Source organism: Anas acuta, chromosome 1, assembly GCF_963932015.1.
Source record: "Anas acuta chromosome 1, bAnaAcu1.1, whole genome shotgun sequence".
Lineage (NCBI taxonomy): Eukaryota > Metazoa > Chordata > Aves > Anseriformes > Anatidae > Anas > Anas acuta.
The window spans coordinates 20,088,220-20,103,909 of record NC_088979.1 but is presented as its reverse complement, the minus strand read 5'-3'; the positions used below and the strand labels follow the sequence as shown (position 1 = coordinate 20,103,909).

General features: G+C 38.3%; 1 protein-coding gene and 2 non-coding genes across 8 annotated transcripts in view; 2 read left to right on the top strand and 1 right to left on the bottom strand.

Moving 5' to 3' along the window:
• Positions 1-15,690, bottom strand: part of SGCG (sarcoglycan gamma) — a 136,511-nt gene that overhangs the window by 73,728 nt on the left and 47,093 nt on the right. Inside the window, exon 2 of one of the 6 annotated variants that reach the window (XM_068671646.1) lies at positions 573-620. The exons of the other annotated variants lie outside the window; for them this stretch is intronic. The gene's annotated coding sequence lies outside the window, so the exon portion shown is untranslated. The remainder of the gene's footprint in view (positions 1-572; positions 621-15,690) is intronic. 6 annotated transcript variants of the gene reach the window in all.
• Positions 1,304-1,377, top strand: TRNAN-GUU (transfer RNA asparagine (anticodon GUU)). Its single transcript has one exon. It is a non-coding gene; the product is annotated as a tRNA-Asn (tRNA).
• TRNAS-UGA (transfer RNA serine (anticodon UGA)) lies at positions 8,434-8,515 on the top strand. Its single transcript has one exon. It is a non-coding gene; the product is annotated as a tRNA-Ser (tRNA).

Genomic DNA, 15,690 nt, shown 5'->3' with positions numbered 1-15,690 from the left:
GAAAACCAAGGTAATTAATATAGTCCACTGAGAGAGTGGGAGACAAATTCAGGATAATAGTCAAGCCTAGATCCTAAAAAGTTATTTAGCTCACGATACAGCAATAGTTTAACTGAAGGTGAATTTCAGTGAACTACCAAACTTGAAATTGCTTTCAGATCTTCCAGCCTAGGGCAATCAGATACAAATAGGTTCAGAAGTCATCCAAATGCTAATTGTGGCAAGCACATAAAGACTGTCGATTTCAATGCCGTAACTTTCATTCATCCTTCACCCCCTCACTTGGTGCACTGCCATCCCTTTCCAAATCTCTTTTCTATATCTGCTACTCAAATGGTGAACAAATCAAGAAGAAAGGAATGAAAAGACTAATTACTAACTAAGAATTCTGCTGAAAAAATAAGGAAGTACAATGAGAGCAGAGTGTTGCACAGCATACAGGATAAGAGGAAAAGGCAACTCCTGCTGCTCATGCTGGGAAGGGAAGCGTAAAGCATAGTGGAGATATTTCCTTCATAGTGGAGACATACCACAAACTGAGGCCCAAAAGTAAAACACAGCAATTCACTTACATTTATAATTTTAGCTGATAGTACTTCCTGAGTGCACCTCAGCAGTGCCTGTGAAATAATAGAATGAATCACAAGAGGAAGATCAACCCTCCCTTTTTCATTCCTTTTTCTCATGAATAAAGGGAAATGTGAATGAGAGGAAATAAGAATGAAATATAAATGCAGAAAATGTTACTATATAAAAAAATCTTTCTTGGAAGCAGTTATAATCCTATCTTCTGTAATTAAAACATCAAATGTCTTCCTGAATGATAAAAAACACATTAAAGACTCAACACCAGTCACCTAGCCTCCTTTTATAGAGACGTGGGAGGTTTTACCATATCTGTCTTAAACACATCCTTGAGGAGGTGACGAATCATGTCCTGGCCTCTCCATTTTCCATGAACAGAGCCTAGGTAGGTCTGGCTGTTATTTGTGATTGGTAAGGTGAATTCTGGTCTGCATAGCTACATCCAAATGGGTGAACCATAATGACTATGTGCCACAGAGTCCTGGAAGGTTTCAGTTAGTTAAGATCTTTGTAGTTTTTGGTTGCAATGTAGTCAGTACTGATGCTACCTCAGTTAAGCTGAATGTCTGTTTCCCATCTAAACAAACGTGGTACACACATATTAGATACAGACCTCCTTTTGATTACATAATGAGAAACAAATGATACTGTTATAATACCAAATTGTAAGAACAACTACGTGGAATTCAATTAAAAATAAAAGGCACCAAATTTGCATGTCTCTGTGGCGCAATGGGTTAGCGCGTTCGGCTGTTAACCGAAAGGTTGGTGGTTCGAGCCCACCCAGGGACGGGCAGCAAGCTTTCTGGTTGTCATCATATGAAGGAATATGGGAATATGGGCCTGGCAAACAGCAAAGTCACAACCCTCACTTTTAGAAGAGCCAAACTCTAGCTCTTCAAATATTCTATTAGTGGATGAGATCCCCCTGGGAAACAGTCCTCAGGGACAGAGGAGCTAGTAATTCTTGAAGGATGCTTTTCTTAGAGCACAACAGCTCTCCGTCCCCGTGTCAAGAAATCATGCAGGGAAGGCAGGAAAATGGAATGGCTTTGCAAGGACATGCTGGGCAAACTGCAGTGTAAGAGAGAAACTGCAATGTAAGAGAAAAAGCTGTCTCAGGCAGAGGAACCAGGGACATGGGGGCTGGGAAGAGCACAGGGATGCTGTCTACACATGCAGGGATGGGGGCAGGAGAGCCAAGGCACAGATGGAACTGAGCTTGGCAAGGGATGTGCAAACAAAGTGATTCTAGAGGTTTTATTGCTTAAAAAAGAAAGGCCAAGAGAAGTGTTTCTGTCTGACAAACAAGAAGGGGGAACTGGTAACGACAGACATGGAGAAGGCTGAGGTACTCAACAACTGCTTTGCTTCACTCTTCACTGCCAGTCAGGCTTCCCACAGCTGAACCTCTGGGCAGGGGCTGGGGGAGCAAAGTCTCTCGCACTGTAAGCAAAGAGCAGGTTCGAGACCAGATGATGAAATTGAACAGGTACAAGTCTATGGGGCCTGATTCCGTGCATCACAGGGTCCCAAGGGAACTGGCTGATGGTGCCAAGCTTCTCTTCATCATGTTTGAAAAGCCCTGGCAGTCAGGTGAAGTCCATGGTTACTGGAAAAAGGGAAACATCACTTCAGTGTTAAAAAGGGTAGCAAGGAGGATGCAGGGAACTACAGACCAGTGAGACTCACCTCTGTGCCTGGGAAGATTTTAGTATCATAACATCACGGTACGATTTGGGTTGAAATGGACCTTAAAGACCATCTAATCCTAATGCCTCTGCCATGGGCAGTGACACCTCACACCTGACCAGGTTGCCCAAAGCCCCATCTCTGGAGGTGATCAAGGCCAGGCTGGATGGGGCTTTGGGCAACCTAGTCTGGTGGGAGGTGTCCCTGCAGGGGATTGGAACTGGGTGTTCTTTAAGGTCCCTTCCAACCCAAACCACTCTGTGATTCTGAATTAAACCCAGCATTAGAGAAAGCCATTTAAAATATATTTTCTGAACTTTTATGACTATACTAATAATACACAAGTTCTTTCTGTTTGAAAACAGTGTTAAAAAGCAAGTTGTATTTTAATGTTTACATATAATCATAAAGATCCAATAACAGAAGATACAATATTAATCCATTCTGGAATAAGTTTGTAATTACATGAATAAGGCCCCACTTGGAGTGCTGTGTCCAGGTCTGAGGCTCCAACACAAGAAGGATGTGGACTTAATAGAGTGGGTCCAGAGGAGAGCCACAAAGATGATCGAGGGGCTGGAGCACCTCTCCAGTGAAAACAGGCTGAGGGAGTGGGGATTGTTCATCCCTGGAGAAGAGAGGGCTCTAAAGAGACATCATTGTGGCCTTTTAGTAATTAAAGGGGCCTATTAAAAAGATGGAGAACAACAAAAAAACTTTTTACACAGGCAGATATTGATAGGACAAGGTGGAATAGTTTTCAACTAAAAGCAGGATGCCATTCTATGATTCCAGCCCAAGCCATCTTATGATTCTTTTCTTTAAAATTAATAAAAATCCCGTCTGTATGGAAAATAAGAACAGTATACATTTTGTCTACTCTGTAAAGGGCTTTCTCATTAAAGACATAACAAAATTAAAACCACAAGGATGACTTGAGGATCCTATAATGTTTCTGTCCCTAATTATCAAATGATAGTCTTTACAGGACTATAAATCACACTGAGAACTGAATACTGCAGCTCTCTTATTCTGATCATTTGATCTTTCCAGGTATGAGAAGGCTTTACTTCAGGTCAAAGTGGAAGTTTCCCTTGGCTTTTATGCTTTGCAAGTAACACATCTTTACAATGTGATCCAGGCATTAGCAGACACTGCAAGAAGAGAAACAGACAGAAGATGGCTGGCAAAATTACTGAACTTTTACTATAATCTCTCTGAGGTAGTTTTTGTTCACTGGGATTTTATTGCTTTTATTCAGTAACAGCTGAATGATTTTCTTATTCAGAATAGACATGCACACTACACAGAATTTAGACAAGGCCTTTTTGTTCAGTCTTTATTATGGCAACTCATTGAAAAAGTTTAGCATTGAATTCTTAGGGTACTCTGAAAGCACCTTAATGGGCATAACTCTGAATAAAATAAAAAATAATAGAATTATATATTATATACCTTATTATATATAAAGTATAAATCCATATATGTAAAACCAAAGAACTGTTTTAGTTACCAGACAAGGTTGTGATATTTACCATCTACAACATATAATTTATATTCTTATGATATGAGATGTATCCTAGGCATCCAATTTAAATAATTTTAAAAATAACTATATTAGGCAGCATGACAATCAGTTGAAATCAGAAGTAAAACATGAAAATTAAAAGTAGGTATATAGTCATACCAAAATCTAGGAACACCCAAAGTCAGACAGTCAACAGCAATAGGAACAACTGGCAACACAACTTCATATGAGAAGTTGATTGATATCAGCACTTAACAATATCTTTGAAAATATTCTGAAGTTGTAATTATAGAATCATAGAATGGCTTGGGTTGGAAGGGACCTTAAAGATCATCTAGTTCCAACCCTCTGCCATGGGCAGGGACACCTCCCACCAGACCAGGTTGCCCAAAGCCCCATCCAGCCTGGCCTTGAGCACCTCCAGGGATGGGGCATCCACAGCTTCTCTGGGCAGCTTGTGCCAGGGCCTCACCACCCTCTGAGGGAAGAATTTCCTCCGAACCTCTAATCTAACCTCCCCTCTTTTACTTTAAAACCGTTCCACTTGTCCTGTCATTAATATTACAGGAATATTACATTAATACAGTGTAATTATCACAGGGATTAAAATTCAACAAAAATATGTTTTTAACCAATTAACATTAATGTAAATAAAGGTAAAAAAGGAGAAATAAACCTTCATGAACTAAGTACTAGAACACGTTTCTAATGAGAAGATACTTATTAAAAAATCTTGAATCATATTAAAGTCTTGTAAATTATTAAAGTACTATATAAAAAAATATTGTCCCTTCTTTTGTTAATCTGCTTTTCCATACATTGATTATATTTCCAATACTGGAGTTCAAACTGTTATCTTTTGATCTCTGTTTTCTGAGCTTATTGCTTTTGTGGTTCTACAATGCTTAATACTGAAAATATTTACAAAATTAATGCAATTTGTTACACAAATCAGCTCTTCAAGCCTTTAAAAACAGAAGAAACAGTTCAAGTATTTTTCCTGTAATCACACTAAATCCCAGAAAACTTGTACTGAAGCAGATGGGAATTTTGTAGTCTAACAGCCAGCATTTTCTGAACTAGACACAAGATATTCTGTGCCAAGAACACAAATTAGCTCACAAGTAAGTCCTCCACTACCCTAAAAAAACCTGATGTTTAAAAATACATGAAGTAATTACAAACCTATGGAGAAGAGGAGACAGAAATAGTTCTTTCCTTGCCAGCCTCCTTATCCCTGCTTGAAGCCAAACATCATAACATCTGTATGGGCTGGAAAGGCAGCACTTTTGTAAATATACTTCGCAGACATTTAACATTGTAATTGCATTATTATAATTTATAAGTGATAATATGGATGTGGCTACTCTGTTTAAGAGAATAAGAGAGCTTAATAATGTGGATGCCAGAAAACCCTTTGACTCTTCCGCAGGTACATGTGAATCTATTAGTACAGATCTAGCTCTTGGATTTTTTTTTTAACCTTTAAATACTTGACTTTGCTACCTTTAGAAAGCCCTAGTCTTCTAGTCTTCAATTTCTCTTTCATGTAGCTTCCTAGGTTAAAAATAAACAAAAACATACACACAAAAATATCACAAAAGAACAAAAAAGAAAAAATAATATGACAAACTATTTATATTGAACTGATGCATCTGCAGAATCTTTAGATCTAGCACACAGATCTCGGTAAAAATAGTTGCAGTACTGGATGTGAGTCCCGTATATGGACCAGCACTACGGGAGAATCAGATTTTGTGGCAGAATATCTCCTACCTAATTTATTTACAATGATAATGCTAAGGAATTCCAGATTCCCTTCTGACCATTGGTTGGTGGGATTGTCTTATTTCTGTGTATTCCAGAAACTGAATCAGTTCTTCCATATAAAGCTATTATTTCCTGTGTTCTTTGTCTTTCCCTTGCCCATGCAATTAAGACTTAATTTCTTACTTATTTTAGACAGACTTAGTCTCCTCTTAAATCAGCTACTTCTCCCAGGTTTTGTTTAATCTCCCTCTCCTTCTCTACTTTCTTAGTCTTAGCATCTTCCTTTCCCCCTTTACACAGTCTCAGTCTTCTTTCTCATGTCTTCTTTGGTTCTTTTCCTTTGGTCTAATTTTCTGACTTATACTTTCAACATAGCTGTCCGAAACTATTCCATGTTTTCAATTATTTATATCTTAATATGCCTCCTCTCCTTTTGTTCCCTTAATCTTCACATTTATTGATAATTCCACCCTTTTTGTCACATCTATTGCTAGCATTTCTTCCAGGTCCTAAACTCTTGGATGACCCAGCTCACTTCTTGTTTCTTTGAGGAACCCATCTTTGCCTACTATCCTCTATCCTCTCCTTGTTTGGCTTTTGTTCACTCTGCCTTAAAATCAAGTCTTCCTCTATCTTCCTTACAGACTCCAGCAGAGGTGGTGAGAGAAACGTCTTACATCCAACTTCCAGACCCAAACCTATTGCAGGAAGAACTGTGCTTCACTTCTGTATTCCCTAGAGAAGAATAACTAATCATTCTGTGGTGACTGCACGTGAATCTGGTCTGGAGAAAAGTGAGATACCAAAGTACGAGCAGAGCTTAAAGGACTAGCTGAAACATTTATTTCAGGGATGGTGAACTATCATTTTTGGGGTTAAAAACTGATGTAAATTCAGATCGATTTTCATAGGGTATAAAATATAAATAATATAAAATATAAAATATATAAAATATAAAATACTTTGGTACATGTTGTCACCCATTTGCTAACCAAGGACATTTTCTGTGCTAAGAATTTTCATACTTCACATCTAGAATAGTAAACTACACATGTTTAAGACATGTACTGTGAACATCCATACTGTCCAACTGATGGCATGCCTCCTGGAATAGTTCAGCCTGTGCCACTAGGCATCCTGACAGACATTACTATGGTCACTTCATGGTCTGGGCATAGCACAGATGAGGACTCCCAGAGGAGCACTCTGTTTTGCTGGGGTTGAAAATCAGTTACACAGATGCAATCTGTGTCATGCCATTTGCCTTCAAATCTGAGGATTAGCCTTTGCTAGCATGTATGTGGCTTACTCAAATAAATAGAAAACAAAATTTTGCTCCTTTCACGTGAATGTTATCCTTATTGTCCACTTAAGCAAACTACTTCTAAATTGTCTTAATTAAATATATTGAACGGAATAGTAAGACGTTCCAAAGTAGTAAGCAACAACCATTTTCCTACACAGATTAAATTAAATGGACATTGCACTAACTTTCTTTTGAGGAGATTACCAAGATTATAAAATCCCTGTGTGGTGAACAAGAATGCCATCTGTTATGCAGTTTTAAGTATTTGCCTCAGAAAAATGTTCTTGATTTTATAAAAAGGAATAATTCTTCACTTGAAATAGGAAAAAGTTGTCATCACCTTCTCAGTGTCCAGAGGAAGTGAACTGTTTTGCATCATGTCGTAGCTCCATCAGGCTATGTAGCCCAGTGAACAATTCGACATTTCATGAAATTCAAATTATTACTCTCGATAACACATTTTTACACCACAACTTGTGGCACTTGCCAAAGCAATATATTCAGACCTAGAAGAAAGTGTCAGACAAAAATAAAAAAAAAGAGGAAATGTGAGTCTGCCATTCATTTCCAGGCTGCTCTATGGAACTATTTCTGTATTCTCACTTGTCTATTAAAATCTCTGCTGTCCTCCAGAGAAAATTTCACTCACTTGGATCTGTAGTATCATTAGCAAGTCTTGAAACATACAGCAGTTGCCAGACAACTACAGAAAAGATGTATTTGCAAGAAATTACTTTTGTTTGTTAAGCAAGACTGTGACTTTGCATGACAATGGACTAGGAACAAGCCCAAAGTACCTCTGGAAGTCTGAACTCTGGGGACATTGTATTCCTGTTCAAGAACTGTAACTTAAAGCACTCTTCCCTGGTTGTTTGCAAACTTCTGATGGTCTCTGTTTGCCTAGCTTATATTTTACTTATTCCTAAGAGACTCTTCCTTTGAAAAACTTTTGAGTAGGTGATCTTACCTAAAAAAAAAAAAAGGCATAATTTAACCAAGTACAATTAAAAAAGGGTTATATTTTGGCTTAAACTGCCATTATTGCTTTTTCATTTATTCAAAATACCAAGACAGGTTTAATCTGTAGGTATGTAACTCTGCGTATCTTCCACTGAAGAAGCTATTCAGGCTTACCTACACTAGCTATTTTGCTCAAATGAGAGGGGCCAAAAAAAAAACACCCTAAAAATCCAGTGTCAGACCATAACTCAAGTATGGCAAGGTGAATATAAAGTAGTTTATGAAGTCCCTGGTGAGCAGATTTTCTGTCTTTATGTTCTGCTTATCAACCAATATTAACTTAACACCTGACTTATGATTCCCCTGAGTTATCCCACACAGGAATTCTTATATGTTACAAACAGCCATGAGACGGGAAGGACTGGCTCTTACTAGCTCTAATCATGAAGCACTTCAGACAAGATATTCAAACAGACAGTGCATCTTTTATGATTACAGCAATAATATTCTGAGACAAACTGGGAATCTGTGTTGGCAGGTGTTTCATCTAGAAGGAACGTTGGGAAACAGCAAAATAGGAAGCCCCGTTTGAGTCACGGTGGCCGAGTGGTTAAGGCGTTGGACTTGAAATCCAATGGGGTTTCCCCGCACAGGTTCGAATCCTGTCCGTGACGTGAGTGCAGAGTTTGGGCTCAGAGTGGTGGCTGCAGATGCTGCTCTCCAGCATGGTCTCTGTGGTGCAATCGATTAGGTTAGCACATTCGGCTGACCGCACCTCAAGTACTGTGTTCAGTTTTGGGCCCCTCACTACAAGAAGGACATCGAGGTGCTTGAGGTGCTCGAGCTAGTCCAGAGATGGGCAACGAAGCTAGTGCCTCTTGACAGGACGAGGGGGAATGGGCTAAAGTTGTGCCAGGGGAGGTTTAGGTTGGACATTAGGAAGAACTTCTTTACTGAAAGGGTTGTTAGGCATTGGAACAGGCTGCCCAGGGAAGTGGGCAGTCACCATCCCTGGAGCTCTTTAAAAAACATTTAGATGTAGAGCTTAGTGATATGGTTTAGTGGAGGACTTGTTAGTGTTAGGTCAGAGGTTGGACTAGGTGATCTTGGAGGTCTCTTGCAACCTAGATGATTCTCTGATTCTGTGATTAATTTTTACAACTTATCAGTGGTAAGCACTGATCACTGCCATATTTGTTCCCAGTCATTTGGTCTTGAAATGTCCTCCAGCTAAGCTAAAAAAAAAAAAAAAAGGGTGACAACCTGCACAAGCAAGTGACAGGTGATGACAGCCACTGGAGACTTCCCCTAGGAGGGGACTGACACACCCATCCACTGACCTCACCTCATGTTTTTGGAGGTTTGCTGCTTGCTGCATGATCAGACCTAGGGTGTTGCAGAGGGAACACTGAGGCTTATCTGGTCCTTGGGGCGTGGTCATAAATGATATTTGTAAGGGTGACGCTGAGCATGACCCTGACTATGGACTTCTGGGGGAAAGTGAAGGGCAAAAGGGCCAGCTGTTTTTCCTTTTCAGCCCTTCCTGTCAAAGAGAAAGGTTCATATAGCAGTGGACACATTCTGCAAGTTAACACCTTGTTGCTCAGCTGGTGTCAGAAGCTGAGCTTTGGCTTTTATGACCACAGGAATCTCAGAGGAATGAGAACCGTTTAGAAGAGATGGGATCCATATGACCAAGTGGGGAAAGAGCATTTCTGGTAACTTGTTGAAGGCTTTAAACTAAGTGTATCAGGGGAGCGTTGCTATAACCTTATGAGAAGTGAATGCATGGGGGGGCAGCATGATGGAGAAGTCTGTGTCCCTCTCCCTATAAAAGCAGCATAACCAGGGCACATCTCCAATGTCTATACATGAATGAAGATGGTTTGGGAAACAAACAACTGCAATTAGAAGCCCATGCACAGTCTTAGAGCAATGATCCCACTGGACTTACAGAAATACACTCGGATAGCCTACGTGACTGGAGAGTTGCAATGGATGGATTAGAAGCACTCAGGAGAGAAAGGCTGGGGAGGCATGGTGGAAAAAGGTTGCATTCTGTGCAAAGGGATGAGTCAAACAGTTTTGCGTTGAAACAGAAAAGGAGACATTCAAGAGCTTATGGGAAAGGATCAAAGGAGACAGATCAAAGGACAAGTGATGTTCTGCTAAGAGTCTGCTATGAAGTTTATATAAGTTCCTCATCAAGTACTGCAGAAGGTTGGAATAGACTAATCTAGGATTCTCCCAGCCTTCACAAATGGCCTTTTATCACCACTAATAATTCACCTATTTCATTCCTGAGTACTTTTAAAGGTCTTAAGAGAATATCTTCTGATTTTGAAATATTACTATGTATTTTATCTATATGTCGCATATATATAAGCTTTTTAATAGTTCTTCCAATCTGAAATAGATCCCTTGTTGAGTACTCCATAAAGTGGGGTCCTAGCACAGAAAGTTCTCCAGTTTCTTCCACAAATGAACAGGAAAACATATAATTCACTTTTGTGTACATGTTACATGTTTGCTTCTCTGACTGCTCTTTTTACTCTCATTTCTTACTCTCTTTCTTACTCTTACTTTCTTACTCTTGTTTATCACAAAAAACAACCTGACAGGTTTGGGTGGTTCTCATGCATAAAAATATCACTAACTCCTTTCTCCAGTGCAGTACTATGTTGGTTGAGAACCTTGAAAAGTTGTGCATTTACATGTAGCCTTGTTAAATGATTTTGTGTATTAAATGGAGATAAAATGCTACTCTGTGGAGCTTTTTTGAATTATAAGTTGGAAATATGCTGCAGAAAAAAAGCAATGGAACTAGGTGCAGAGGCTAGAAATCTTTGTGTTTTCCCTTCCTAATTTCAGTGATTGCTCACAGACAAGATTTTAAAAATATGAAACAAGAATTATTTGACTTTTCATCTAGAAAGCCTTAACTGTGCCTTTTTACCATGTAACTAAACTACAATTTCAAAATTCACTTTCCTTTTCAGTAGTGAAGGAAGCGAAATAATTTCTTATTTATACTATGTGTCATTATATATTTTAAATGTCTGCCCTTTTCTGATGAATTTTTAATGTTAATGAACACAAACTGATGTGTCTCTTTTGCACTGCAGTCCTAGACATTAAGGCTTTATTACACATTTTTATTTACACAGGAGAAAAAAGATTCATTTAAATGTGTATTAGAAACATAAGGAAATCATCAAATGACATGTACAGCAGAAGCCTTTTTTGGTGATGTTGACTTCACATGTTTAGGTAGCAACCGACTATGTTTCTTCAGTGACTATGACAAAGCAATAATGCAAAAACATAGAAGATGAAGAACATAGTAAAATCTGTAAATACTTCTTTTTGATCAATATGCTACTTTCTGGATTAAAACCAACAGGTACGATGTTAGAGTTATAAAATACATAGCTAATCTTTCACTCAGCTGTAAAAATAAATGAAGCATAAACAAAAGCTAGAGGTGCATGTAAAGTACGTATGCATTCCAAAATAAACCAGGGGAAAAATCTCTCATTCAACATAACATATACACTTTTGTATCTCAAAGTAGATTTTTTTCATAGGAAATATTTTAACTGAAATGGAAATAAATGGTTATTACTAGAATTCCTAACTTTCCATTAAAGTTGATTTACATCAGTAAATCTAATAATGTGATCTGAAAAGTAAGACTTATGTTTTGCATATTTCTTAATTTTAAAGATCCTACTTTGGGAAAATAGAAAACATTTGCTGTTAGGATCAAAGAACAATCACATTACATTCTCCAGGAAGCATGTCTCTAGTTTCTAAAGTCATTCTTTGGACGTATATGGGAAAAATATTCATAGAGCATGTCTAGAACTTGCCTTTTTAAATTCAGATTAAACATTTCCATCAGTTTTTATAGTCTGAGATCAGAGAATCAACCCAGAAGATAAAAACAAAAACAAAAACAAAACTTGGAATAAAGTAATAGTGAAGAATTGCTTTCTGCTATGTATGCACCCATTACAGTTTTATTTACAATTGTGACCATGAACAATGAGCAACTGACTAGTTTCAGAGCTTTGAAATTTGTATCACAGTTGTAAAAACAGTATTAGAGGCTTAAGACCTATTACCTAAACTATTTCTTGTAGGTCCAAAGAAAACTGCATGTCATGCTGAAGAACAGGTTCTGATATGCTGTTAAGAAAGGTTCTTTGTCACTTATGTGCATGTTTAGACTGCTTACCACATGCATTACAGTTTGAATTAGACTCTTATTTCAAGAAAACAACTTACTTCACTGAATGGTGATTTCTCATTTAAGTGTTCCTCCAGAAACAGAAAGAGCCACAAATTAGGCTTTCTAACCTCAGATTCTTGGAAAGTCTACACAACATTCTAAGTGCAATTTTGTTACAAAATGAAGGTACATGGTGCTAGATCTTGGTACAGTAAATTCAGTATTGAGTAGACTTGAGAATAAAAGGAAAAGGCTAAATAATGGGTACACTCAGGAAAGAAAACTAAAATATAAGTGGACACTTGTCCTGGTTTCAGTTAGAACAGAATTAATTTTCTTCCTAGTAGCTGGTGGAATGCTGTGTTTTGGCTTAGGATGAGAAGAGTGCTGATAACACCCCGATGCTTTAATTGTTGCAGAGCAGTGCTTATACTAAGCCAAGGACATCTCAGCCTTTTGCTCTGTCCTGCCAACGGGCAGGCTGGGGGTGCAGTAAGAGCTGGGAGGGGACAGATCCAGGACAGGTGACCCAAACTAGCCAAAGGGGTATTCCATACCATCTGACGTCATGCTAAACAATATATAGGGGTGGCTAGCCGGGAGAGGGGGGCCGGACTGCTCGGGGTTAGGCTGGGCATCGGTCAGCGAGTAGTGAGCAATTGCATTGTGCATCACTTGTTTGTACATATTATTATTATTGTTATTATTTTTTTTTGTTATTATTATTTTCCTGTCTTATTAAACTGTCTTTATCTCAACTCACGGGCTTCACTTTCCATTTCTTTCCCCCGTCCCAGAGAGGGAGGGGGGAGGGTGAGCGAACGGCTGCGTGGTGTTTAGCTGCCGGCCGGGTTAAACCACGACAACACTGTAAAATAGGGACAGAAAGTTTCAAGCGAATGCTGAAGAAAGTCACAAAGTGAATTGAAAGGTATCAAAAAATAAATTTTCTGATAAAGCAGAGGATGAGAAAATAATTTAACTTTCTGCACTCTTTACTTTCCTTATTTTATTATGCAGCCATTTATGTTTCACTTACTCAACAGCCCAAATTCAAAGTTTATTTCTAGACAAGTTTCTAGTCTTAGAGCTTTGAATTTTCTCCTGAGTTAAAGTCATATTTTACTAGGTACTTGAGCATTTCTGGTACAGGATGACAGTAATTTTATTGTTCTTAATTTAGCTAGCATTTTAAATGTTTTCAATATGACTAAGGGGATATGGCTTTATCTTCCATAAACATAATTAACATCAGTTAAAAAAGTAAATTACCAGCTGTGAATCACAGAACTATCAGTTCAATATCTGTTTAACTAAAAGAAAAATTAATAAAAGATACGGAATTTTTTGTTTGTTTGTTTGTTTTAAAAGTACTTTTCACAGACTCAGAAAGTTTTTACTAACAATTTCAATGAAATATAAAATTCAAAAAGGATTTGGGGTACTCAGATAAACACAAGCAGTGGTTTTATCAAGTATGACTTTTAACAGATTCTTCTGTGTTATGCTAATGCATTAAATGAACTGCATTTCTGCTTACCAGCATTACCTTCTTACATGAACTGAACACAGCTGTTAAATGACTCATGAAATCATGGAGAATGAAACGTAGCATGAGCAGCAAAAATCTACCATCTCCTATCCTGGTCTGTGTAGCTGTCTATACTACGTAAAGCTGTCTCCATCTACGTAAAATTGTATACTACATCCATCCTTCATAAAATTTCATCCATATTACGTGAAACTTGGCTGAGGGTCCCCTCTGGGTAAACATGCAGCTCTAGCCCTCAAATATGACTGACTTTTTGTGGAATAGGAATATGTGTTACAAGCCTTTCAGTGTGACAAGAAGGTACAAGGCTTACCTGGGGACTGGGTGGAGTATGGATTGAGAGTAGCTATGAACAGAAGGACTTGGGAGTGTTGGTTGACAAGAAGCTCAATATGCGCCTGTAATGTATGCTTGCAGCCCAGAAAGCCACCTGTATCCTGGGCTGCACCAACAGCAGTGCGGCCAGCAGGGCAAGGGAGGTGATTCTCCTACTCTGCTCTGCTCTTGTGGGACCCCACCTGGAGCCCTGTGCTCAGCTCTGTGGTGCCCAGCACAAGAAGGACAGAGAAGTATTAGAGGAGGAGCCATGAGGATGGCCCAGAGGAGGGCCATGAGGATGATCAGAGGATGAACATCCATTTTATGATTCTGTGTGGAGAGAACCAAATCTGATATAGCCTCATCTGCCTCATCCATGCTGGCTTTTGGGAGTGTTCAGTAAGTTCTGTCTCATTTGCCACTCAGGCCAATCTCCAATCAACTAATGAAAACTATCAGTCAGACAAACAGTAACTACAACCTTTTCTACCAGTCTCCCAAATATCTTCCTGTGATTTTTTAGCCCCCAGGAAACGCTGATATTAAAATAATCCTCCCTGTTACTTTTTGCCCGTTAAACATTTAATCTGTCCATTTTCTTCCTTGTTTTTCCATGTAAAATTCAAGCTCCATAATAAGGTCAATTCTTACTGATTTATAGGTACTGTAAGCGGGCCAGCAGGGACTGGAGAATTCTATTAACTACCAATATCCAATGACTTATCTTATTTGGATAAACTGTGATGCCCTCCATGTACTGAAACAAACTTGAAATCTAAAACATTGCAGATTGCATCAACTATTAAGACAGTGAGAGGAGTAATCAAGACCAATACATAATAATAACAATAACAATAATATCAATAATAATAATAATAATAATAATAATAATAATAATAATAATAATAATAATAATAATAATAATAATAATAATATGTATTTCCCAAAAGACATTAGAATCATTGAAAAATTTAGGATGTAATCACACATTGCTACAAGCTTCATGAAAATGAAACTTAAAACAGTAGAATAAAGCCCATTAAAGTCTCCACTAAGAGAATGCAGTGGACAAGAAGACACTTATTAATTATCAGAACACCTGCATTAGGAAATACCTTGTAAATGTCCCTGTTATGGAAAACCACCAGTAACCTCATTAAACATCTAAGACAATCAATTTTGAGAAACTTATATGACCAGAAAATTATTCTCTGAATTTTGGCAGAGGCTTGGGTTTGTATGATACAATTTATCAATTTTTTTCCTTTCAACTGTTCTTCCAAAACTGTTTTCCCATTAATAAGAATATTTTTTTTGCATGAAGATCTTCAATATTAAGTACGGCCACACATATTTGTGTAGTTACAAACTTATTTCAATATTTTATCTTCTGTTATTGGATCCTTATGATTATACATCCAGAGAAGCTGTGGATGCACCATCCCTGGAGGTGTTCAAGGCCAGGCTGGATGGAGCTTTGGGTAACCTGGTCTGATGGGAGGTGTCACTGCCCATGGCAGGGCCATTGGGATTAGATGGTCTTTAAGGTCTATTTCAAACCATACTGTGATGTTATGATACTACAATCTTTCCAGGCATAGAGGTGAGGCTCACTGGTCTGTAGTTCCCTGGGTCCCTCCTTGCCACCCTTTTTAAAACTGTAGTGATGTTTTCCTTTTTCCAGTCACCGGGGACTTCACATGACTCTGACGTCAGGACATGATGGAGAGAGGCTTGGCACCTCC